The 26,789-nt window shown below is 42.9% G+C and overlaps 1 protein-coding gene across 2 annotated transcripts in view; it reads left to right on the top strand.

Moving 5' to 3' along the window:
• The first annotated feature begins 1,531 nt into the window (after window positions 1–1,531).
• The window catches only part of LOC137372279 (phospholipid-transporting ATPase VD-like), a 307,708-nt gene continuing 282,450 nt past the window's right edge, over window positions 1,532–26,789 (top strand). The window contains exon 1 of one of the 2 annotated variants that reach the window (XM_068036018.1): window positions 1,532–1,714. The gene's annotated coding sequence lies outside the window, so the exon portion shown is untranslated. Of the gene's footprint in view, window positions 1,715–18,128; window positions 18,185–26,789 lie in introns of those variants that run through there. The other variant, XM_068036029.1, reaches the window with a different exon arrangement.

The following is a 26,789-nucleotide window of genomic DNA, read 5'->3' as shown; positions in this document are numbered from 1 at the left end:
AGGAAGGCAAATGGAATTTTGGCATTTATTGCTAAAAGAATAGAATATAAAAGTAGGGAAGTGTTGCTGCAACTGTACAAGGCATTAATGAGACCGCACCTGGAGTATTGCGTACAGTTTTGGTCCCCTTACTTGAGAAAGGATGTAGTTGCCTTGGAGGCAGTTCGGAGGAGGTTCACTAGATTGATTCCAGAGATGGGAGGCTTGTTTTATGAAGAGAGATTGAGCAGTTTAGGCTTTTACTCTCTGGAGTTTAGAAGAATGAGAGGAGATCTAATTGAGTTATATCAGATGATTAAGGGGATTGACAAAGTAGACATAGAGAGGATGTTTCCTCTTGTGGGGCAATCTAGAACGAGAGGTCATAGTTTTAGGGTAAGGGGTAGCAGATTTAAAACAGATGAGGAGAAATTACTTCTCTCAAAGGGTTGTGAATCTGTGGAATTCACTACCCCAGAGTGCAGTGGATGCTGGGACATTGGGTAAATTTAAGGAGGCGATAGACAGATTTTTAATTAGAAATGGGTTGAAGGGTTATGGAGAACAGGCAGGAAAGTGGAGTTGAGGCTGAGATGAGATCAACCATGATCGTATTAAATGGCGGAGCAGGCTTGAGGGGCTGAATTGCCTACTCCTGCTCCTAGTTCTTATGTAATATTTCGACAAGGAGAGTGTTTTTATGAAACATTGTTCTGCAAAACTATTTTGAGTGAAGGGAGACTAGCCATGCATTGTATCTGTGCAAGAACAATCTGATGGACCATGTGACTTTATCCTGCTGCCTCTTTCATATGTTCTTTGTCATTATGGGATGATGTATTTGAAGATGATTTATGTTGTTACATTATGCAAACAAATAAAAAAAGTTTGCTAAACATTGTTCAGGTAGATGGTGTTGCTTCAAATGGGGTTGTTGACAGTTAAATATGTATATAGTGTTAGATTCTACCACCAACAATCAGCCAAAGTACATATATAAATGATTCAAAACAAATACAAAAGCAGTCCTGTCATCCTATTTTGACATACACTTGAAATGTGTGTGGGATGTGCAGAATGGTTGTGTTTCAGTCAAATTGCAACCATCGCTTAACAGTGCGTACGACTTTAACAGATACAATAAGGTCATTTTCCCTGAAAAGGGAAGAGAGTAGATGAGACAGCGGCCTTAGAGCCACGGTAGACATATATTAAAATATGTACTGTTATCCTAAGTGATGGATCCATTATATTTTTATTTCAAAAATAAGAATAGAAATAACATTTATTTTTGATATTTTTCAAGCTATTGTTTTTTGAGCTGCAAATGTGCTGCTATTTGCTGTTTGTAATCAGTATGCCGCTGAATAAAAAAACTACCGTTACACCCTTCGGTATTTTGTGCATGTCTTGCAGAATTTCTGCGGTTCAGCGCCTGATATCAAGTTTTCTGTGTGCGATTAAGCTTGTCTGGTCTCTACCCGCCCCCACACACATCAGCTGCTGTCTGACTTGATTGAGTTAGCCTGATTGGAAGTTGGATTTGATTCTGGCATGTGTGCTTCTGCATTGAAAGTATCTGAGGGAAGAAGTTTGGGCTTTTCCTGCTCGCTGAATTATCAAACTGGCTGAGCCAGGAACTGAAATGTTTAGTTCCTCATTATTATAAAAAGCGATTCCTGCTGAAAGGACTTCCTGTGGTGCACATTTCTGCCGTTATGGACACAAGCAGCTGGTAAGTTGGTTACTAATTCCGAAGCAGAATTAATAGAAGTATGAAAGGACAGTCCTTTCTCACTTGTAAGAAATCAGCAATCATTTGATTTGATCGCGGCTGGGCAGGTTTAAAATGCGAGCCTAGTTTATACGTTATTTAAAGGTAAATGGCAAAATCTTTATGAGAAAATCCTTTCCGTTTGGTTAAAATACACAGAAAATGAATTAAATTATGTTGGAATGGTCGTCAAGTTACGTAGACCTGGTATAACAATAATTAAAATGACATTTAGGTCTATTGCTCTTCTCTCTTACCTCCCCATAAATAACAGTTCTTGTCAATCACTTTTTCATAAGGAGACGGTATTCACTAAACATTGGTTTGATTTTTTTTTAAACCCTGAACCTTACACCAACAAAGGGCATGGTTGATTGTGATTGATAATGTTAATGGTTTCAGTAAAATATCTCTCCGGAACTCTTGAATACGTATTTACTGCAAATATTTCAGTGAGCGGAAATAGGAACTGTAGTTCTGTGGGGATTTTGGGGGGTGGGGGAGGAGTTGTATTTCACTACACTGCGGATGTGATTTTTCTGGGGGTTTTCAAGAATGTATGCCAAAAGCTTTCCAAAAATATTAAGTTCTGAACCCAGAAACTGTATCGGAGAGTTGGAAGTTTCCATTAGTTATTTAAAAGTGTATGGCTAGAAATTCGTCATGAGCGGTGACACAAAACGGGCGGTATCAGATGGCTGCCTGTTTTACCAGCGCCTGATATTTAATTCCATTGACTGCAACTGGTGATGCTAGCTCATGAGGGCTACTTGAGAATGGTTGGTACTAAGCAAAACTTGCGAACCAAAGTATGGTCGCCAGGGATGGCGAAAGATGTGGAGCAGTTTGTCAAAACATGTCATGGATGTCAACTTGTCGGTAGACCCAATCCACCAGAACCAGTATGCAGTACATTATTACTGGGTGGACCATGGGAGGATGCAGCAGTTGACTTCTTAGGCTCATTTCCATCATGAGAGTTCATACTAGTGGTGATTGACTATTACTGATATTATGAGTACGTGGTAATGAAGTCTACAATGGCACAGAAAACGGTGTTTGCATTGACTGAAATGTTTGCAAGGCATGGTCTACCAGTCACTTTGTATTCAGACAATGGGCCACAATTCATTTCCCAGACCTTTGCAGATTACATCCAAGTCACAGGCATACACCATTACAGAGTACCACATAAATGGCCAAAGGCAAATAGGGAAGTGGAAAGATAAAACCAATCCTTCGAGAAATGGATGAGGGTTACTCAGGCTGAGGGTCAAAACTGGAAGGAGATGGTGTTGTCATATGTGGCCATATGTAGAGCAACTACACACACTACGATGGGAAAAAGTGCAGCTGAGTTATTATTTGGATGCAATATATGCACCAAGAGATCAGAGCTGAGGAACATTAGAGTTGATCAGGAGGTTCGCAATCTTGATGCTGAGAAAAAGGGTGCTGCAATGTTTTATGCAGACCACAGAAAAAGAACTAGACCATCTGATGTGATGCCAGGTGATGAAGTATTGCTGAGAGAGGAGATTAGGATTGATATACCATATTATCCCAAGCTGTACACGGTTATTGCCAAGAAGGGGAACAGCGTGACTGTGCAGTTGCCAAAAGGAGTACTGTATAACAAAAATTCTTCATGTGTTAAAAAGTATCATGATGACAAAGACAAAACAGCAGATGAACCAGATGTAGGAGCTGAGGCGAAGCTGATATTCAGCAATTCAGAATTCCAAGCCAGTGATGCTGTTAGCAGGCAGACAGTTTGCTATCCAGAGGGAAAACATCAGTTCCAGAGGGGCCAATGACATTTTCTAATTCTGACGTGGTGACCAGAATTTCTGAGACAAAAGAAAGACCATGGCATAAGAGGAGACTGCCAACGCGATATGAACATTTTGTGTTGTGATTATGTTCAAAAATCATGGCCATGTTTTAGTGTGAAATGGGAGGAATATCATGATTGTATATGCTGTCTTGAGTATTGGAGACAAGATGGTACTTGGAAGGGAAATTGAAAGTAGCTTTGTGCTTTGGGGAAAACACCTGATTTGGGGCATAATCCTAGACATGAATGTCAACAGGCTTTTCAGGTATGGGAGGGGTGACATTACGGCCAAATCTGATCCAGAAATATCAACACATACCAAAGCTAATTAGTAGTAGGATGCAGAAACACAGAGGCTAGATTGTACTGCCCCATTGCCATCGTCCTGCCTGAATCAATTAACTTAACACTCACCAGTGATTTGTGTAACTCAGTGCAGCATTGCACCAAGTACTCAGAGAAAGAAACACTTGCATTTATTTGGTGCCTTTCATGACCTCGGGATGCCTCAAAGTGCTTCACAGCTAATTAGATGCTTTTGAAGAGTTATCACTGTAATAAAAGCAAGATAGCCAATTGGTACACAGCAAGATCCCACAAATACATTTTGGCCTGAACACCAGGGAGAACACCTCTGCTATTCTTTGAATAGTGCCATGGAATCTTTTATACCCACCTGAGAAGGCAGACTGCACATTTGAATGACTTACCCATTGCTCATAATGGGGTGGGATGCGCATGTTGTATTTATCATGGGAGAATGGTCACCACTGATATGCTTTGAAATAATTCTAAGCCAGAAAAGCTGAGAGTGCTGCATGTAGATTTGGATAGTATAGACAATGCAAATAAAGTTGTAGTGATGCAGATTCTGTCTCTAGTGCGCTGCCGGCAATTTCTTATTTAATTAAGTGCTACAAGATATTAATAGTTTTATTTTCATCACTTTTCTCCTCCATAGCCAACACTCCATCCCAAGGGGGTTGAGGCAAAGTAAAGGGAGCTTCGCTCTGTATCCAACTATCCCATTCCCTGGCCAGGGAGTGCTTGATGATGGCACTTGTTGGTGTCCAAAGGGATCAAGGGGGAAAATCTTGCTGCCTTTATTTATTTATTTAGAGATACAGCACTGAAACAGGCCCTTCGGCCCACCGAGTCTGTGCCGATCATCAACCACCCATTTATACTAAACCTACATTAATCCCATATTCCTACCTCAATTCCCCTACCACCTACCTATACTAGGGGCAATTTACCTATCAACCTGCAAGTCTTTGGCTGTGGGAGGAAACCGGAGCACCCGGCGAAAACCCACGCAGTCACAGGAACTTGCAAACTCCGCACAGGCAGTATCCAGAACTGAACCCGGGTCGCTGGAGCTGTGAGGCTGCGGTGCTAACCACTGCGCCACTGTGCTGCCTTCTTACATGTTAACTATTTGCAAATTCCCTTGAAAAAGTGGAAGACATGCTGTGGTTTTCAATGTTTGTGTTTTTCATCTGTAGAATGACAGTGGCTTTCAGTTGCTGTTTTTCTTCTGTACGATGGATCTGAGAGAAAAAGAAATTGCTCTTTGAGCCTCCTGATATTTCAGTGGATAAATAACTGTCACTGAACCGAACAGACCAAGGTTTGTGTCTGCCCTGTCTCACTCCCACTGTAGCCAAAACTGTTAACCATGCTTCTGTCAACTGTAGACTCGAATTATCCAGTATTCCTTTGCCATCCTCCTACTCTCTCAAACTCTGACTTGTTCAGAACTCATCTGCCTGTATCCTGTTTCCCAGAGTTCCACTCATTCATCTCCCCATCCTCCTCCATCTACATTGGGTCCCTGTTACCCAATGCACTAATTTTAAATCTTTATCTTTCGATCTTTTCATGGCCTTGTCTCACACTATCTTTGCATTCTTCTTATTTCTTCTGTCATGCACTTCGGTCCTCAAACTCTGAACTTCTCTGAACCCTTTCCTTCCTTGGCTCCACCATTAGCGGCAAAGCCTTCAGCTGTTTCAGCCCCACTCTGGAGTGCTCCCTCTAAATCTCTTTGCTTCTCTTCATCTTTAAAAGTCTTCTTAAAACTCAGCTTTTTGACCCATCTCTCGGTCACCTCACCTAACTCTGCCACCATGGCTCTGTTCTTTTTGATGTGCCCCTCTATAAAGATGACCACTGGATGTCTCAAAGTGTTTTAGAGCCAAAAAAGTTCCTGTGATGTTTTCTGCATTAAAAACTTTATATACTTACAAGTTGTTTTTGTTTGATCCTGTGTCTGTGCTGAGATAGCTGACCTCAATCAGGGTGGGACTAGGTTTCGTACAATTACGACGTGTGTCCTAAGGCTAGAGAGGGGAAAATAAAGGCATTGATCTTGTTCCTCGTATCTATCGATAGCCCCTACTGGATAATGCATGGAGGTGACTACAAGGTGAGGGTCAGGTGTACACCCGGTTCAATGGTCCCAAGGTCAGATAGGCTATCGACATTGGCTGTCTAGGCCCACATTTGAAGAATGGTTACATGGGTGAGTCGCCAGAGGCTGCTAGCACCTTGGGCCCAGATCCCATTAAGAAATGCCACTGTCCAGAGAGAAGGGTCAAATTAGAAAGATTTTCAAGGAGAGACCATATGCATTTTGCAATAGCTTATATCCCTCCCCAATGCCTTGTTGCCTGAGGATAGCTAGCCTTCATGAGTACAGATGGGTGAGTTTTACAGCTGAACTCCAGTGCCTGCAATGTTTTGGATAGTATAATTGTTTTGAGTACTTCTGCTTTCTCTGAGAGCAGCAGATTGAGCTCCATGAATGTATCATTTCTTTCAGGCACTCAGTTTAATCTGTTTCTGTGTGGTGAGATTTTACCTAATTTGGCTGCATGCTTCCAAGAGACAGAAGTGTTTGATCATTTGTGCAGATATGCAGACAATAGGAAACTAAAGCTCTAACAAGATATTTCTTCCTCCTCCCTTCAACCTTTCTAGGGGACATTTCACATTAGTAAATCCTGTGATTATAAATCAAAACAGTCTGTTCAGCCTCTCAAGGTGCATAGTGATGCTGCTCACTGTATGTTTTTAAATAAAATCATTATGCAGGTGTTAAATATTCTACATTCTGTGTGTGGTTTTGAAATACCACGGTACTGTTGCACATCTCCACAAAAAATTACTTTGCAAATGTCGATTGTGTTTGTACTTCATTCAGCAAGGAGCCTAGGCGGTGGGGCACTAACTGTGGGTTAGGGGCCGAGGTGACAGGGCAGTAACTGTGGGTTGGAGCCTTGGTGGCAGATTGCTACCTGATGTGACCTAATTGGCACACCTGAATTTCCTCTGTCATTCTGAAAGACCTTTTTTTTTTTTATTCGTTCATGGGAGTTTTTTTGGGTGACACTGGCTAGGCCAGTATTTATTGCCCATCCCTAATTGTCCTTGAGAAGGTGCTGGGGAGCTGCCTTCTTGAACTGCTGCAGTGCATGTGGTGTAGGTACACCCACAATGCTGTTAGGAAGGGAGTTCCAGGCTTTTGTCCTAGTGACAGTGAAGGAACGGCGATATAGTTCCAAGTCAGGATGGTGTGTGACTTGGAGGGGAACTCGCAGGTGGTGGTGTTACCATGCATCTGTTGCCCTTGTTCTTCTAGGAGGTAGAGGTTGCGGGTTTGAAATATGCTGTCTAAGGGGCCTTGGTGCGTTGCAATGCATCTTGTAGATGGTACACACTACTGCCTCTGTGCGTCAGTGGTGGAGGGAGTGAATATTTGTAGATGGGGTGTCAATCAAGCGGAGTGCTTTGTCCTGGATGGTGTCACGCTTCTTGAATGTTGTTAGAGCTGCAACCGTCCAGTGGAAAGTATTCCATCACACTCCTGACTTGTGCCTTGTAGATGGTGGACAGGCTTTGGGGAGTCAGGAGGTGAGTTACTCTCCGCAGGATTCCAAGCCTCTGACCTGCTCTTGTAGCCACGGTATTTATATAGTTACTCCAGTTCAGTTTCTGGTCAATGGTAAACCCCAGGATGTTGATGGTGGGGATTCAGTGATCATAATTCCATTGAATGTCAAGGGGAGATGGTTAGATTCTGTCTCTCTCTGTCTCTCTCTGTCTCTCTCTGTCTCTCTCTGTCTCTCTCTGTCTCTCTCTGTCTCTCTCTGTCTCTCTCTGTCTCTCTCTGTCTCTCTCTCTTTCCAGTATCTGAGGAGTCACGAATAGTTCTAAACATTGGGCAATCATCAGCGAAAGAAGGTCATTCATGAAGCAGCTGAAGATGGTTGGGCCAAGGACACTACCCTGAGGAACTCCTGCACTGATGTCCTGGAGCTGAGATGATTGACCTACAATAACCATAACCACCTTCCTTTGCGTTAAGTATGACTTCAACCACTGGAGAGTTTTCCCCCAATTCCTATTGACTCCAGTTTTGCTTGGGCTCCTTAATGCCATACTCGATCAAATGCTGCCTTGATGTCAAGGGCAGTCACTCTCGCCTCACCTCCTTGAGTTCAGCTCTTTTGTCTATGTTTGAACCAAGGCTGTAATGAGGTCAGGAGTGGAGAGGCCCTGGCGGAACCCAAACTGAGCGTCGCTGAGCAGGTTATTGCTAAGCAAGTGCGGCTTGATGGCAATGTTGACGACACCATCCATCATTTTACTAATGATTGGGAGTAGACAGATGGGGGTGCTAATTGGCCGGGTTGGATTTGTCCTGCTTTTTGTGTACAGGACATACCAGGCAATTTTCCTCATTGCCGGGTGGTAGCTGTACTGGAACAGCTTGGCTAGGGGTGCGGCCAGTTCTGGAGCAGAGGTCTTCCGTACTATTGCCGGAATGTTACCAGGGCTCATGGCCTTTGCTGTATCCAGTGCCTTCAGTCGTTTCTTGATATCACGCAGAGTGAATTGAATTGGCTGAAGACTGGCATCTGTGATGCTGGGGACTTCAGGATGAGGCAGAGATGGATTATCTTGCAAATGCTTCAGCTGTATTTTTCACACTGATGTTTTGGGCTCCCCCATCATTGAGGCTGGGGGTATTTTTGGAGCCGCCTCCTCTGGTTATTTTTTAAATTGTCTACCACCATTCGTGACTGGTTGTGGCAGGATGGCAGAGCTTCGGTCTGATGTTAGGCTGTTGCTATTTCAGAGACTTGGTTGAGGGAAGGACTGGATTGGCAGCTAAATGTTCCAGGATTGAGAAGCTTCAGGCAGGATAGCGGGGGATGTAAAAGGGGTGGGGGAGTTGCATTACTGGTTAAGGAGAATATCACAGCTGTACTGCGGGAGGACACCTTGGAGGGGTCATGCAGCGAGGCAATATGGATGGAGCTCAAGAATAGGAAGGGTGCAGTCACGATGTTGGGGGTTTACTACAGGCCTCCCAACAGCCAGCGGGAGGTAGAGGAGCAGATATGTAGACAGATTTTGGAAAGATGTAAAGTTAACAGGGTTGTAGTGGTGGGTGATTTTAACTTCCCCTATATTGACTGGGACTCACTTAGTGATAGGGGCTTGGATGGGGTAGAATTTGTAAGGAGCATCCAGGAGGGCTTCTTGAAACAATACATAGATAGTCCAACTAGGGATGGGGCCGTACTGGACCTGGTATTGGGGAATGAGCCTGGCCAGGTGGTTGAAGTTTCAGTCAGGGAGCATTTCGGGAACAGTGGCCATAATTCCATAGGTTTTAAGGTACTTGTGGATAAGGATAAGAGTAGTCCTCGGGTGAAGGTGCTAAATTGGGGGAAGGCTAATTATAACAATATTAGGCAGGAACTGAAGAATTTAGATTGGGGGCGGCTGTTTGAGCGTAATTCAACATCTGATTTTTCCAGTATTGGTGTGGGGGTTCCTCCAATGACTTATGGATGCCCATAACATTCCCTGTACTGTAATATTACAGATTGGCTGAGTTTACTCAAAGTTTATAGGATTTACAAAACACCTGGGAAAAAAATATTTGTAGAGTAAATATTCACATTGTGACTGTTAAATGATTGTCCTAAGATAAGTGTAAGAATCAGGAGGGGAATGTAGGTATTGCCATCTTCCAGTGCAGATCTCGCCAGAGCAAAATGGACCAAAAATGTTACTTTGAACCAACCTTGCAAATTGATCTTTACAAACTAGTTCAGCTGAGTTTTCTTTAGAAAAGTTTATCTCTGGAATCAGGGAGGCGAAGTTGTTTCTGTTTGAATGTTTGGCTTTCATCCCATCTGGTCGTCTAGGTAGAGACAGTTTTTTTCCTGAGTTTGGAGAAACTTCTCTTTGGATATGTAGGATAAAAGTCTAGTTTTTCTCAATACAGTAAGCTACTGTGGTTTGAGATTATATATAGATATAACAAAATGAGTGAAACTTGAGTAGTTTATCAATATTAACTCAGACTTCTGGATTTTTTTCAATACTGCTTTCCTGGGGTACACTCTGATTAGACAGAGTATATGCTAGACGTTTAAAATAACATTTTGTGGGTTTATTTTTTAAAACAAATCTGCTATGGGTATGCACTTCCTCCAGGGTACTGAGCATGCCCAAAAATGATCATTGAGATGACTAGTAATAAAATAAAGTCTGTATTTTGAAATTAGGTTCTCCCAAGTGTGCTAAGAATTACACTAACAACCAATTTAAGATTATCAGTCAGGCTTGCAGTGTGGCTCGCTTATGCTAGAAGCTACATATATTCATACGCAGTGACCTGTCCTCTGCAGGCAAAAGGAACATGTGCAGGCATTGTGTCTTTTTTGTATTAAGCAATAGCGTGGGGAACAATAGTTCTCTGGTGCGTGGTCGAGGCATTGTCACGAAGAAATCAATCCGCACCCTTTTCTCATGCAGTATAAATTGTTGCTCCCTTTAAAATTTGGCATTCTTGCATCTGTTCTGATGAGTGCAAGATGAAAAGCTGTAACAGCATGTGTCTCTTTATTCCAGCAATATTTAAGTTCTGTACTGCCAAGCGACTAATTAGATTATTATTGTGCACCTGGTGACAGGTAGCATAAATCTGGTTGTGTGACTGGAATCGTTTTCTCACCTGCATTTAGTGCAAGTATCTCAACAAAATTCATGTGTGAGGATGTTGACAGCCTTGGGTGATGCAAAATATTCCATGTGCTACATTTTTTTACTCTGGTCAATACATTTTGAGCTAATTAGATTTTGACCTCAGAACAATAATCTATTGTATATTATCTACCCTATGATTCTATTCCTTACAGCTAAGAATCCCAATAACCTATTTGCACAATCCCACTAACATTTACCTTCGTTTGTCCTTGTGAGTCAAAGTGACTTGGATGTGAAATCCAGTCTGAGGAATTTTTTGGCTGGAGGGATTGTATTTGATGTGCCTTTCATTGTGTCAAGAGCTGCCAATTATACCTGAAAAAAGATCCCCAGTGGCTCAATAAAGTTGTTCTACAATCTATATAGACTAGAGGGCCTCAGGGTCCAAAGTGACCACAAGTGGAGTGACAGTACAGCCAAAACTTGCATAGCGCCTTTTATGTTAAAAATATTAACTCTTCTCGCAGCACTTTATAGCAGATTAGAGGACACTGAGTAGGAACCAGCGAAGGTTATAGGAGATGAGCAAAGGTGCAGTCAGTGACACAGGTTTTGAGGAGATGTGTAAAGAGAGGTAATGAGGCAGAGGGATATAGGAAGAGGAGGCCTAACCGTTCTGCCACTGATGGAGCAGATGGAAAATGGAAGTGTGCAGTAGACTGGAGTTGGAGATGTGGAGAGTGTGGGCTGGGAAATAGAGCTGAAGAACAGGGAAACAAAGTGAGGCCATGGCAGGATTTGAAAATGAGAGCAGTGATGTGTTAGGCAACAGAAAATCAAGGTGTCAGCCTTAGCTCAGTATTAGTGCTCTCACCTCTTTAGTGTTCAAGCCCCAATACAGAGTCTTGAGCAAATAATCTGCTGACACCTCTGTGTAGTACTGAGGGAGTGCTGCACTGTTGGAGATGCCGCCTTTCAGGTAAGATGCTAATTGAGGCTCTGTCTGTCCTCTCAGCTAGTTGTACAAGATCCTGTGGCACTATTCAAAGAAGAGCAAGAAGAGTTTTCCCAGTGTCCTGGCCTATGTTTATCCTTCAATCAACACTGAAAACAGATGATCTGGTCATTTACTTTATTGCTGTTTATGGGAGCTTAGAATGTCCATTTTGGCTGCTGCATTTCCTATTTTATAATAGTAACTGCACTTTGAAAGTACTTAATTGGCTGTGAAAGCTTTGGAATGTTTTTGTTTCTTTCTGAAGCCAAATGGGTGCAAGAATTTGGAAAGAATTTTCAGCCACGATTCTTGCTGTAGATCACTACCAAGTGATTCATGCTGGAAAGTGAATACGTGTGCATTAGAGTGAGGACAGAATTGGATTGTGCTGTAATGACCCACCCTTCCAATTATTGATATCAAGAAATGAAAACAAGAAATGCTGGAAATACTCAGCAGGTCTGGCAGCATCTCTGGAGAGAGAAGCAGAGTTAACGTTTCTGGTCAGTGACCCTTCTTCGGAACTGGCAAATATTAGAAATGGCGAAGGTTATAAGCAAGTGAAACGGGGGTGGAGCAAGAGATAACAAAGGAGAAGGTGTAGATTGGACAAGGCCACAGAATAGCTGACCAGAAGGTCATGGAGCAAAGGCAAACAATATGTTAATGGTGTGTTGAAAGACAAAGCATTAGTACAGATAGGGTGTTAACGGACTGAAGATTGAACAGCAGCAAGTACAAACATGAAAAAAAAGTGGGTAAGCAAACTGAACAAACTAAGATGAAATGAAATAAACATACAAAAAAAATGTAAAAAAAGAAAAAATAACTAAAAATAAAAGTAAAATGGGGGCCCCATCATGCTCTGAAATTATTGAACTCAATGTTCTGTCCGGCAGGCTGTAGTGTGCCTAATCGGTAAATGAGATGCTGTTCCTCGAGCTTGCGTTGATGTTCACTGGAACACTGCAGCAAGCCCAGGATAGAGATGAGAGCATTAGAGCAGGGGTAGTGTTGAAATGGCAAGCAACCGGAAGCTCGGGGTCCTGCTTGCGGACTGAGCGGAGGTGTTCCGCAAAGCGGTCACCCAGTCTCCCCAATGTAGAGGAGACCATATTGTGAGCAGCGAGTACAGTATACTACATTGAAAGAAGTACAAGTAAAACCCTACAAGGGTCTTGACCACTACCAAACGCATCTTCCCCTCCCTTTGTCTTTCAACACACCATTAACATATTGTTTGCCTTTGCTCCATGACCTTTTGGTCAGCTATTCTGTGGCCTTGTAAAATCTACACCTTCTCCTTTGTTATCTCTTGCCCCACCCCCGCTTTACTTGCTTATAACCTTTGACATTTCTAATATTTGCCAGTTCCGAAGAAGGGTCACTGACCAGAAACATTAACTCTGCTTCTCTCTCCACAGATGCTGCCAGACCTGCTGAGTATTTCCAGCATTTCTTGTTTTTATTTCAGATTTCCAGCATCCGCAGTATTTTGCTTTTATTGATATCAAGATACAGCTTAAGGCACTGGATGCTGCAAAGGCTATTTGGGCCCTGACCACATTCCGGCAATAGTACTGAAGACGTTTGCTCCAAAACTGGCTGTGCCCCTAGCCAAGCTGTTCCAGTACAGCTACAACGGTAGCATCTACGCGACAATGTGGAAAATTGCCCAGATATGTCCTGCTCACAGAAAGCAGGACAAATCCAACCCGGCCAATTACTGCCCCAACAGTCTGCTCTCGATTATCAGCAAAGTGATGGAAAGTGTCTTCCACAGTGCTTTCAAGCAGCACTTATTCAAGTAATAACCTGCTCACTGATGTTCAGTTTGGGTTCCACCAGGGCCACTCAGCTTCTGACCTCATTACAGCTTTGGTCCAAACATGGACAGAAGAGCTGAATTCAAGAGGTGAGGTGAGAGTGACTGCCCTGGACATCAAGGCAGCATTTGACCGAGTGTGGAGCCCTAGCAAAACTGGGGAATCATGGGGAAAACTCTCTGCTGGCTGGAGTCATGCCTAACACAAGGAAGATGGTGTGGTTGTTGGAGATCAATCATCTCAGTCCAGGCCATCACTGCAGGATTCCTCAGGGAAGTGCCCTCGGCCCAACCATCTTCAGCTGCTTTATCAGTGACCTTCCCTCCATCATAATGTGGCGATGTGCAGTCATCAGCGAACAATGTTCAGCCCCATTTGTGACTCCTCAGATACTGAAGCCGTCCTTGTCCATATGCAGCAAAACCTGGATAACATTCAGGCTTGGGCTGATATGTGGCAAGTTATATTTGTGCCACACAAGTGCCAGGCATCTCCAACAAGAAAGAATCCAACCATCTCCCCATGACATTCAATAGCATTAACATCGCTGAATCCCCACCATCAGCATCCTGGGGGTTACCATTGGCCAGAAACTGAACTGGATTAGCCATATAAGTACTGTAGCTACAAAGGCTGGGAAATCTGTGGTGAGTAACCCACCACCTGACTCCTCAAAGCCTGTCCACCATTTACAAGGCACAAGTCAGGAGTGTGATGGAATACTCTTCACTTGCCTGGATGGGTGCAGCTCCAACAACACTCAAGAAGCTCGACACCATCCAGGACAAAGCAGCCCGCTTGATTTGGCACCCCATTCAGCACATTCAACATTCACTCCCTCCACCACCGCACAGTGGCAGTAGCGTGTACCATCTGCAAGATGCACAGCAACAATTCAACAAGGCTCCTTCGAGAGTACCTTCCACGACCTCTACCACCTAGAAGGATAAGGGCAGCAGACACATGGGAACACGACCACCTGCAATTTTCCCTCCAAGCCACCCACTGTCCTGATTTGGAACTATATCGCCGTTCCTTCACTGTCGCTGGGTCAAAATCCTGGAACTCCCTTCCTAACACCACATGGACTGCAGCGGTTCATGAATGTGGTTCTTCACCACCTTCTCAAGGGCAGTTGGGGATGGGGAATAAATGCTGGCTTAGCCAGCGACACCCACATATCGTGACAGAATTTTAAAAAAGCCTGCCACCACTAGGCCTATACATGAAATGTGGCTGTTTGAACAATGTATGCCCAGCATGTGTGACATTGTTCCCCAGGAGTAGTCCATGCCTTCAGGTGTGCAGGAGAGGAGAAAAACTAAGGACAAAGCTGAAAGAGACCTCGGCATCTTCTTTGACTTGACACTCAACATTTATAACCAATGCAGAGCATCAATCAACAAAGTTAATAGAACATTAAACTATATAACTAAAATAGTCGAACACAAGTGTGAGAGAATAATTACCAAACTGTGCAGTGCTCTGTTCAGACTGCACTTTGAGTACTATGTTCATCTTTGTCAGCCCAAGGCACCAAAGAGAGATTCAAGTCATTGAAGCAATGAGACTGATCCCGAGTGTTGGTCTGAGTTAAGAGGAAAGCATCGAGAAACTTGAGCTATTCAGCATGGCACGAAAACACCATTTAGAGGTACATAACATATTTATGGGAATGGAAAGGGTAAATCTGGAATATTATATTAAATTCTGAGAATAGGACAAAAAGACAGCAGTACAAACTAGTAAAAGGTAAATTTAGAGTGATCATGTATGGAATAGACTTGAGTGTTGTGGAAAGAAAAGCCCCTAGAATCAAATAACAAGCAGTTGGATTCCAGATTTGGAGGACTTTAGACTCTGCATGAACAACCCCCTCATCATAATTATCTTGTAATCTTGGCAAAAATTATCTTATGATTTTGTCAGCCATGGCTCAGTTGGTAGCAGTCTTGTCTCTTGCGTCAGCAGGTTATGGGTTCAGGTTCCATTCCAGAGGCTTGAGAACAAAAAGTACTGAGGCTATGCTGCCTTTTGGCTGAGATATTAAACCAAGGCCACATCTGCTCTCTTAGGTGGACATAAAAGATTCCATAGCACTATTTCGAAGCAGAGGAGGAGGGTAATCCCCAGTGCCCTAGACAATATTTATTCCCCCATTAACATCACTTTATAAAAAAAAAAGATTGTCTGGCCATTATTACATTCCTGTTTGTAGGAGTTTGCTGTGTGTAAATTGGCTGCTGCATATTCTACATTACAATGGAGACTACACTTCAAAAGTGCTTCATTAGCTTTAAAGCGCTTTGGTAAGTCCCGAGGTCATGAAAGGCGCGATATAAATGTAAGTCTTTTAAAGAAAATCACAGAAATGGGTTGCTGTTTTGTGCTGTAAAGCCAAGAATCTCAGATCAACAGCAACGAAACTCATCTGGAGATGTTTTGTTGGCTTTTTTTTTTTTGCAGTTCTTGCTACCTGTTGCAGAAGTATTGGACACAACAAAGGTAATGGGCCCTGACAATAACAAGTAGTGCTAAGGACCTGTGCACCAAAACTAGTCGTTCCTCTAGCCAAGTGAATATGGCATTGACACTGGCATCAATGTGACAAGAGCAGCAGTGTCATGGGACCTCCATCTGCTCCCAGTTCTCCTCCATGACAGTATTGTCCAATAGAAATTGCTGACTAATCATAGCTAGGGCTATGGCAACAGCATTTTAGCCACAGCAACTACTTTTAGTAGAAAATGCCTTAATAGACTCGCATAGTACAGGTAAATCTATTTCATATGTGTATATTTACTTAACAGCTACCACAATTTCGTGATTAAGAAAGTAAAACACTAACGATGATCAAAAACATTCACTTCTCTGCTTTTCGTCTTACCATTTTAAAGTATGTATGTATTTTCTATGCAAATATGAGATCAAATGTCCAACGAAGATGTCTAATATTCATATTTTGTTTACTAATCAGAAATGCAGTTAACCACATCCGGATTCCCAATTATCCGCATGTGGCTGTTAGAGCAGTGTTGTCCAATACATTCGCTAAGTCACGTACTACCCTGACTTGGACATATGATATATTCTTCTGTCATCACTGGGTTGGGCTGCTGTAATTTCTTGTCCTGCACAATTGTGGGAGCGCTTTCAAAACAAGGACTGCAGCAATCAAGATGAAGGCCGATTGCTACCTTCTCACGTCATGAACTAGGCATACTCCCACAGCGCAACACTACCCTCCAACTATCAAGATCCACAGCGAACCATTGGACTATGTGGATCACCTTGGGAGCCTCCTCTCAGCAAAGGCAGACATTGACAGTGAAACTCAGCATCTCCTCCAGTGTGCCAGTGCAGACTTTGGACGTCTGAGGAAAAGAGTGTTTGATGACAAAGACCTCAAACCTGGCACTAAGCTTGTGGTCTACAGGGTAACACTGTGCACTCCTGTATGCGTCGGAAACATGGATACTCTACAGCAGACATCTCAAAGCCCTGGAGAGATATCACCAGCGATGCCTCCGTAAATCCTGCAAATTCAGTGGCAGGACAGGCGCTGCAATATCGGTGTCCTCTCTCAGGCCAACTTCCACAGTATCAAGACACTGGTCATGGCTAGTCAGTTACATTGGGTGGGCCACATCATCTGCATGCCTGACACAAGACTTCCAAAACAAGCTTTCTACTCCAAGCTCCGTCATGACAAGAGACTACCAGGAGGGCAGAGGAAACTCTACAAGGATGTCCTTTAAGCCTCCCTGAAAAAATGTGACATCTCCACTGATTCATGGGAATCTCTTGCCCGAGACTGCCCAAAATGGAGAAGACGCATCTGTGAAGGTGCCAGCCAGTTCGAACAACGTCGACATGCCCAGGCAGCAACCAAGTGCCTACAACAGAAAGAGTGTTTAGAAATTCGAGTATCCCATTCACTCACCTAACCAAACACCATCTGCCACACCTGTGGCAGAGTGTGCGGATCCAGAATTGGACTATTCAGTCACCTAAGGACCCACAATCCTGGAATGGAAGCAAGTCATCCTCATTCCTGCTGGACAGAAGAAGAAGAAGACGACGAAGGGCAGTGTGGACCTACCACTGCAAGCCACATCTCATCCTCACCTCTGCAGTTCCAACTGTTGGATAGTGGTTAGAGGCTATAACTGCAGCTGTTTTCCTCACCGTATTTGTCTGAGAATGTATTGCTGGACTCAGCAAAATATCAACAATCAAATCTAATTCTTTACTAGAAGTATAGACCCAAAGGCACTTACAACATCGACGGTTGTTTGGCCATCGTGTCTGTGCCAGCTCATTACTAGAGCAACCCAAAACGAATTTCGCTGACCCACTCAGGTTGGGGACTCAGCACCTTGTCATGTAGTACCTTTTCCTTTATTGAATTATCATTCTAATTCTAATGAGATGTTCACACAAGTAGAGCTTAAGTTGCTTGAAATGGAGCGTACATTCTCCCCACTTGTGTACAGTCCACCTACCTAAGTCTAAAGAGCTTCAGTACAGATTGCCCATAGCCATCGTTAGGCTGATTTTCTTGGTATAATGTCCATCTTGTCCTCTTCCTTCTAGGGAACAGATCACATGATGTAAAAAGGACACCACCTATAATAAACCTGAGATTTGAATCTGAGTGGAACTAAAAGGAATTTGTGATCTGTTGCTGTTTCCCTTTATCAAAGCTTGTGTGCCATTTTGAGGGTATAAATCTGTGAAAGATTTTTTGTCAATTACTTGTGGTAAGTGCACGAAATCAAACAGTCGTGTAGAGCTGGAGCTGCGGTTGTAAGGCATTGTTTTTAATTTTGCTTCTAAACAGTTAATTGCCTTGCTTCAGGCCAAGTCTTTGAAATAATATAGTAGTTTTGATTCAATTGTCTTAAGTTCTATAACCCATTTAGTTTAGTTTAGAGATACAGCACTGAAACAGGCCCTTCGGCCCACTGAGTCTGTGCCGACCATCAACCACCCATTTATACTAATCCTACACGAATCCCATATTCCTACCACATCCCCACCTATCCCTCTATTTCCCTACCACCTACCTATACTATGGGCAATTTATAATGGCCAATTTACCTACCAACTTGCAAGTCTTTTGGCTTGTGGGAGGAAACCGGAGCACCCGGAGAAAACCCACGCAGACACAGGGAGAACTTGCAAACTCCACACAGGCAGTGCCCAGAATTGAACCCGGGTCCCTGGAGCTGTGAGGCTGCGGTGCTAACCACTGCGCCACTGTGCCGCAGTGACTCCTCTAGAGACACTAGTGCAAGGCGCGTGTCTCCAAAGACTGGGAGTTAGAGGCCTGCTACCCGACGGGACCCGACGACATGTATCTGGTTCGGGTCAGGTCGCACTTCCGGATCCAGCATTCGGGCTCGGTCGGGCCAGATCGGACACACTCTATCACCACCTCAGGTAAGTGACTCTAATGTTAATTTACTTTTTGGACTTTGAAGGTGGTTTTGTTATGGTTATTTTAAACTTGTGCAGGGAAAGAGCAAAGTGAAAAACAGAAGGTAGGTTAACTGATGGCCTGGTTGGGCGCGGGGAAAAATGGAAGGACTTGGGCCGGGGTCAGCTCGGGCTCGGGTTGGGTTTCATTTGCAGACCCAAGCAGGCCTTTATTGGGAACCTCCCCTTGTAAAGTACAATACTGCAGGAAACATGGAGCTCTAGCTAGCCTGTGTTGCATTAGCAAGGCAAATTTTCATGTTGCTGGCCCAGTGCCATTTAAAAAGATTTAAGGTCAGGATGTTTTCACCCATTTCTCCCTCCCACTTTTCTTTTTTTTTTATATAAGGTGGCCATTATACCCCAGGCCCCTTTTATATATTGTATGTCGAGGGGGTCTTTATTCCTCAGGCCCCCTTTTATATACATATTTTTAAAAATAGCTTTATTAAAATCAAATAAATAAACAAAAAACTCAAATTACAATACCATTCTTGGCATCGACAATGCACTCCAGTCCCTGCGGTGCCCACCAGTCATGGAAGACTTTAAGCGTGCTGGCGGACACCTCATGCTCCTTCTCCAGGGACACTCGGGTGCAAACATAACCGCAGAAGAGGGGCAGGCAATCAGGAAGGACGGACCTTCTGCCTCCCACTGATGTTTTTTTTGCGGTTCTATACTTCTGTGGTTGCTGGTTTCCCTCTTGGCTTGAATTTGGCACAGCAAATTGAAATGAACTATAAATGGATTCCAAGGTGGAATGCCAGAATGCAGATTTGTCACATTATTCCTCTGGTAAATTCAATCACATCCTGATCAACTAATAGGCTTCCTTTGAGAGAATAAAGTCTCTATAACTTTTCCTAAATAGGTGAATGTAATCAGCGCCTCAGGAGGAAGTGGCAACCTATCAGCAGTATGAATTTTGAGGCCTGAGTTTTTAATTCATTCAGGGGATGTAGGCATCACTGGCAAGGCTAGCATTTATTGCCCAGCCCTAACTACCCTTCAGAAGCTTGTGGTGAGCCACCTCCTTGAACTGCTGCAGTCAATGTCGGTTCACCCACATTACTGTTAAATAGGGAGTTCTAGGATTATGACCCAGTGACGATGAAGGAATGATGATATATTTCCAAGTTAGGATAGTGTGTAACTTGGAAGGGAACTTGCAAGTGGTGACATTCCCATGTGCCTGCTGCTCTTGTTCTTCTAGGCAGTAGAGGTTGTGCATTTGCAAGATGCTGTTGAAGCCTTGCTTTCGTACATCTTGTAGATGGTACACACAGCAACCACAGTGCACTATTGGTGGATGGGATGCCAATTAAGCAGGTTGCCTTCTCCTGGATGGAGTCGTACTTCTTGAGTGTGGTTGGAGCTATGCTCATGCAGGCTAGTATCTCATCAGATTCCAGACTTCTGCCTTGTAGATGGTGGAAAGACTTTGGGGAGTCAGCAGGTTAGTTACTCTCCGCACAACATCGAGCCTCTGACCTGCTCTTGTCGCCACAGTATTTATGTGGCTTGTCCAGTTAAGTTTCTGGTCAATGGTTGTTAATTGTATATTAATTGTGTTTAATTGTATGCAAGTGGTGGACATTAATTGGGCATTCACTTTAGCCCCTATAAATAGACGCAGGCTAAAACTGGTGGTTGGATTAGGAAGTGTATGCTTGTAATTTGTAACTGTAAATAAATATAAAGGTATGTAAAGATTTGCTCTAGTTCTATCCTTCACCAACTGGCTTTCTGGAATAGAACGTGGAGCAGAAAATGGTTGCCTAAAGATGAAGTTTGGAATATAAGAGAAAATCAAGCATAAAACTACAATCCCAATAACCATTGTGAAAAATGGCAGAAAGCAAGTGTAAATTGTCGGGGTATGATTACTGTCCAATGTTCTGAGTCTGAACCATATGACTAGTGGAAGAATGATGTAGATATGTGGACACAGGTTACATCCCTACTGTCATGCAGGCCCCCACCTGCCAAGAATCAGGCATATTAATTTTGTCATCTGAACATTGATTTTAAACTGTTACTGGAGCGAGAAAATGACTCATTAAACCGATCAGCTGTGGCTGGAAAAAACATTTGCATACTAACAGACGATGCTTGGAGGGACAAAGGGGCTATTTCCTGCTCCAATTTAGCCCACAATGGACTTTGAGCACCAGGTATTGTGTGTAAAAAGAAACATTCCAGGGTCAGCTAAGACAAGAATCCACAAACTGACGTGGTCAGATCAGCTAGTCACATGACTAACTTGCTTGGCAACCTGGGTTTTTCTGAATTGTACAAAGAGTTTGAACTGGAAAAAAAAATTTTCTCCTGAAGTGAGAAGACCTCTCCTGTCTGCTCCCATCTCTTTCTCACAAGCCTCTGGACCCACTGAGGGCACATGAACTTCGAGAGAAAAGTCTCCTACATTGAACAAGGTTCAAGAAGAATACTGGTCCCCAACGAAAAGCAAGACCTACCTACAATCAAGGATTTTACAGTGAGTTGAAAGATCAGTAACTAAAACCATCTTCAGATATTGCCTCAAACCTGTCCACTTTATTTCTTCGCTTTTCTGTCTCTATCTGCATGTGTGTCTCACGTATGCATGCTAGCGTGGGCGCGTTGCGTTTCCGTAGGTGTTAACCGAATTAGAGTTTAAGTTTAATAAAGTTCAACTTTTTTTCTTTACACCGAAGGAAACCTGTTTGGCTAGTTTCTTTGATTATAATTGGAAGCTAGTGAACAAGGATTCACTGAGGGGGAGCTAAAAAAAAAAATAGGTGTGTTTAAAAATAAAACCCTGTTACGGTAAGACCAGGTGAAGGCTGAGAGGGAACCCTAGAGCCCATTCTCAGCTGGTCGTAACACCTACCAAAGAGGAAACACAGTATGGCCTTGGCATTGTCACTTCCTACCAGAAGTAAAATCAGAAGTATTTTGTGAGCTGGATGCCTGACTGTTAGATACTGATGTAGATTTGGAACTTCTATTCGAGTTCTTGAATGAAATCTGGAAGAAAGATGATCTGTTAAATGCTTAAGAGGCATGGTCAGAATTTGATAAATTTTGGAAAATGTTGGTCAATCCATGGAGGAATAAATCATGGATTTGAACACATTGTATGAAAGATCTATGAAATTCAATTTAGGGATCCCTGGATCAGTACTAGCATTTAAATTGCTGCATTGTGCTAAAGTGCCTTATATGGGCAGGCTATTGGTTCCAAATGGTGTTCAGTTCTTGGACAGGGAGACCCTGTTGAATCACATGTCTGCTGCCTTGAAAACATTTGTGGGGAAAAGTCATTTTCTTCAGTCTTCATGGAACAAATGGGAGATTCTGCAGTGACACAGAATAGAAGACTCAATGCCAGATTTCGAGATGGTACTGTACACAGGTGACGGGCAGAATGAGGATGAAAGCACCTTTAGTAGATATGGCTATTAGAATATAAGACAGAATTGAATCAGCAATAATAGGCAAATGAATCTCACGAATGCAAAAGGAGTAGTTAATAGGTACTTCAGGAGTGATTTGAAGTATCATTATGCGATGAACTACCCAAAGCAAGAAGGCTGGGTCCTTGAAAAGACACAAGATGCAGAGAATTCTGAGAGGACGATGAAAATAATGCTAATCTGAACAAATTATATTGGTCACAACGAGTTTTAGTCCTGTGATGAATGTAGACTCGTTTAGTTATACAGTGCTGAATAGTGTTTGATCTTGGACAGTATGTAGAATAGATTGGTTAAAATGTTACCTTTATTCACTGAGTAGTCAGAATAGATGCAAGGTTAAGGAATATAAAAGTACTACTTGCTTTAGGTTTGATGACGGCATAATAAGGTCACCAAAGAGAGATGTAATTCCATATAAAATAGCTGGACTAAGCCATTTTATAAGTACTGATGTAGTCTCTAGTGAGATACCTATGCTGTTGAGTAAACCAATGAAAAAGGCACAAATGAAACTTCACATGGAACATGATGAGGCAATTATTTCTGGAATGTCAGTGTATCTGCAATTTATCCAGTCATGACATTGTTATAACAAAACCTGGTGTTTCTCTTCAGAGTGTTGGACAAGTATTGAAGGCATCAAGTCATAAGAATCAGAGAAATAAGCAAGTTGTCTTAAAGTTACATAGACAATTTGCTACCTTAATTGTCAAAGGTTAAAAATGCTGCTAAATGATGCAGGTGTGGTTGATGAGTATACAAGGCTATCATGAAGACCCCTCCCCGCTACGAAAGAGGCATATTAATTTCATCATATGAAACCGTGACTTTAAATTGTTGCTGGACTGAAGAGATCAGCTATGGCTGGAAAAATTTGCAGTCTAAGAGACAGTTGCCTAGGAACAGACAATGGAACTACTCCCTGATCCAATTAACCCTAATGATTTGGATCACCAGACACTGAATGTGGAACAAGCCAGCATTCCATTTTTTTTTTCTGAGGCTAAGCTAGCTGACAGGATTATGGAGTTTGTGATAGCTTCCACCCCCATTGAAGTATTCCAAAAAAGAACTCCTTGATCAACCCAAAGGCTACAGTTTAGACGCCTTGCTTAAAAGCAGTTGTAAATTTGAGGCCATCCTTATGGAAAGGCAGAGTCTACAAGCTCTGTGCACTTTGTCTACTATTGGTGCTGTTGCCAGCACAGCCAAACCTGGCAAATAATGTAGATGGTGTGGCCTCGTACAGTCTCCAAGAAATTGTCTGGCCTTCCATGATATTTGCAAAGCATGTGGCAACAGAGGGAAGCGCCAGTGCAAGAAATCGAAGTCACAGCAAGACAAGCCACAGTTGGATGCACAACATGTACAGCATCCCAACAGACAGAGAACAGTCCACATTTCAAAGGCAAAAAATACATCAGATGACCTGCAAGCCCGAAAGGTGAGCATGACCAAGGCTCTGACACATAAAGCGAGCAGGCATTTCATACTTTCGACCTCATGGAGTGAATTGACAATGTGGTACCTTCGGAAGCATTTGCCACTGTTACGACCGACCACTCCAATCAAAGCCCCCAATCAAAATATGCGATTCTGATTGTGGTGGGAGAAACGCACTGTTAATTCAATATCGTCGCTCCACAGATTGCCGAACATATCATTTTAAACTTTCCAAATTAAAGAAAGACCCAGCCAAATTGTACTATTAGCCTCCGAATGAGGCTAATCAAACCAGGTGTCTTTCAATCAACAGGTTAACTGTTTAATTAAAAAAACTAAAATCTTAAACACTATGAAGACATAAACAACAGAGAAAAAATTAGAGTCCTTGTAAATTTACAAACCAATGCTGCTTGAAGTCCTCACAGCTGTCCGATGGTGGTGGTGGGGGGCGGGGGGGAAAGGTTCTTCCACAGTAGAACAGTCCGTAGTCTAATTCCAGCAGTATGTGATGCTTTCCTTCTCTAGTGAATTTCAATAATGAATGACTTACAAACACATTCAATAGAATCATTTTGACTTTAGAGTTTTTGAGGGATAAAAGATTGTCAGCCTAACTTCCCTTTCTTCAGTTTAAATTACCAGAGATCTTCGTTTTTGGCTTGACTTTTTTTTAGAATTTTGAGAGATAATTAGACTAAAGTTCTGTTCCTTCAGTTTAAATGGCTGAGGGCTCTTTTGTCTGGTGCTAACACCACAGCTGTTTGTGTCTGTGTCCTCTGTTAGAACAAACTGTCTTAAACTAAAAAGCCAGTTCAAAATTGAATTGTTACAAAAGTATCGCTTAATGCTCACTCCCAGTGGTGCTATCTATGGTAATGAGAATGTACCCTTCGAATCACAGTCTCCAAATGGCTGTGTCCAAGGTAATGAAAATGTACCTTCCTATAAACTCCTGAGGCTTGCTGGTTCTTAAAGGCAAACCGCATATTCCCCGGAGAAAAAAAAACTACACGACCATGATGCTACCATCCAAATTATTTGCCCACAAAAGCTGGCAAGCGCACAATCTGAACCAAGAACGACACAGGTACGAGTGCCAATTTTTAACCTCTCCATATTCTGAAGAATGTGTTCACAGCAATGGCACACCATGGCTGAACCGCCCACCACCAAGCTCATGGCTTACAACGATTCAGCGATTCCGTCTTTGGAATCCATAATGCCCGAGTACAGATATAACAAATCACCCTGGTCACCCCACACTTTTTTTACATCGTGGATACCATGGTCCATTGATTGCAGGCCTACCAGCATGTAAAGATCCCACATTGGTGACCATCCACAGCATTGACACAAATGCTAAGCTTACTGACCAGATAGACAAGCCAATCAGATCGATGGCTGACTTAACCTCCCTCTACCCAGACAGGTTTGACAAGATTGGCAGTCTTAGAGGCAATGCAGTTTTGTGCTGACGCCATCCCTTCGTTTGATCTTTCACACAAGTGCAGCATCCATGTTCAAAGCAAAGATTGAACTGTATATTATGGAGTAAGACAGCATCGTACGAAACATACAGCACCACACCGGTTGATGTAGTTCCAATACGTGTGGTAAAGAAAGATGGATCCATTCAAATCTGTCTTGACCCAAGGTATCTAAATGTGGTAGTGAAGTGATGCCAACATAAGATCCCAACCATAGAGGAATTAAACCCTAAGTTTGTGAATGCAAAATTCTTTTCCGAACTGGATGTCAAAAATGGGTACTGGTCAGTTCATCTCAAAAGCTAACGACTTTGTGCACTCCATTCAGAAGATACTGTTTCGAAAGGCTACCATTTGGGCTGTCCATTGGCCAGGACCTCTTCCAACAACATATGGACCGCATCACGTACAAGGTCCCAGGATACATCTGTATAGACATGGATTGCCAACCTTTTCTTTAGTGAGAGTTGCTTCTGATAAATGAAAAATATCACGAGCCACTTAAACATATATTAAAAAAATATGGATAGATAAATGGAAACTAAATATGTAGCTATTACATTATAATTAATATGAAGGAAAACTGATCTTTATTTCAGTGGAATACTTGACACTGCATACAGTCCACTAGGCCTGTGAAATTTGGCATGTAACTGGAGGGGGCAGCCCCGATGGAGTTGCTCAGATGCAACTAGAAGAGAAGCTGATGTTTGCCATTTTTTTGAAACCAGTAAATATTTTCAAATAATTGAAAAAAGTGCTAAATGAAAGCAACTTTGAGATTCAAATGCAATCTGTTCTACACAGATTGTCGCGAATAAAGGTTCGGTTCATCGCAGAAACTTTTTAAGCACTCGAAGGGGGCGGTGGAAAGGACCCATTGGCTGATGAGCCAATCAGAGGACGCAACTCTGGGAAGAACTGTGACGTCAACCCATGCACAATGCTAATGAAGTGCGTGAGAGTGGCTGGGCTAGCTTGCGCTTGCTACAAGGGCTCCTGGATCTCGCTGTAAGCAGCCAGTGGACGCGGAGAGGTGGGATTACAACTCCCAGCGTGCCTGACAGCTGTAGTGGATCTCTGATTGGCAAAGGAGCTGCAACAGCTGCTGCTAGATAGGGGCTGGCAGAAAGCGTCGTTCTCTAATGGGAACTGTCTTACTGAGAGGGCTCAAAGAAAAGGTGAGCACCCATGGACTTCTTTTACACTGTCAACATATTACTTTTATACCACTGTCTGCTCTAGTTTTCATTTTAAGTGCAATTTTTCAAAGCTTGATGCGGGCTCCTCAAAGCCCAACAGCGAGCTCCCAGTCGCTCGTGATTGATGTGTTGATGACCCTTGGTATAGCAGATGACATTGCTGTTGGTGGAACTAAGCAGGAGCACGACCGTAACCTATGTCTCCTCATGTAAGTAGCATGCTGAGAGGGACTTGTTTTTAACAACCAGCAGTGCAACATCACCATGAAGCAGATTAATCTCTTCAGG

This window comes from Heterodontus francisci, chromosome 1 (assembly GCF_036365525.1).
Source record: "Heterodontus francisci isolate sHetFra1 chromosome 1, sHetFra1.hap1, whole genome shotgun sequence".
NCBI classification, from domain to species: Eukaryota; Metazoa; Chordata; class Chondrichthyes; order Heterodontiformes; family Heterodontidae; genus Heterodontus; species Heterodontus francisci.
This window is presented reverse-complemented; position numbering and strand designations above follow the sequence as displayed.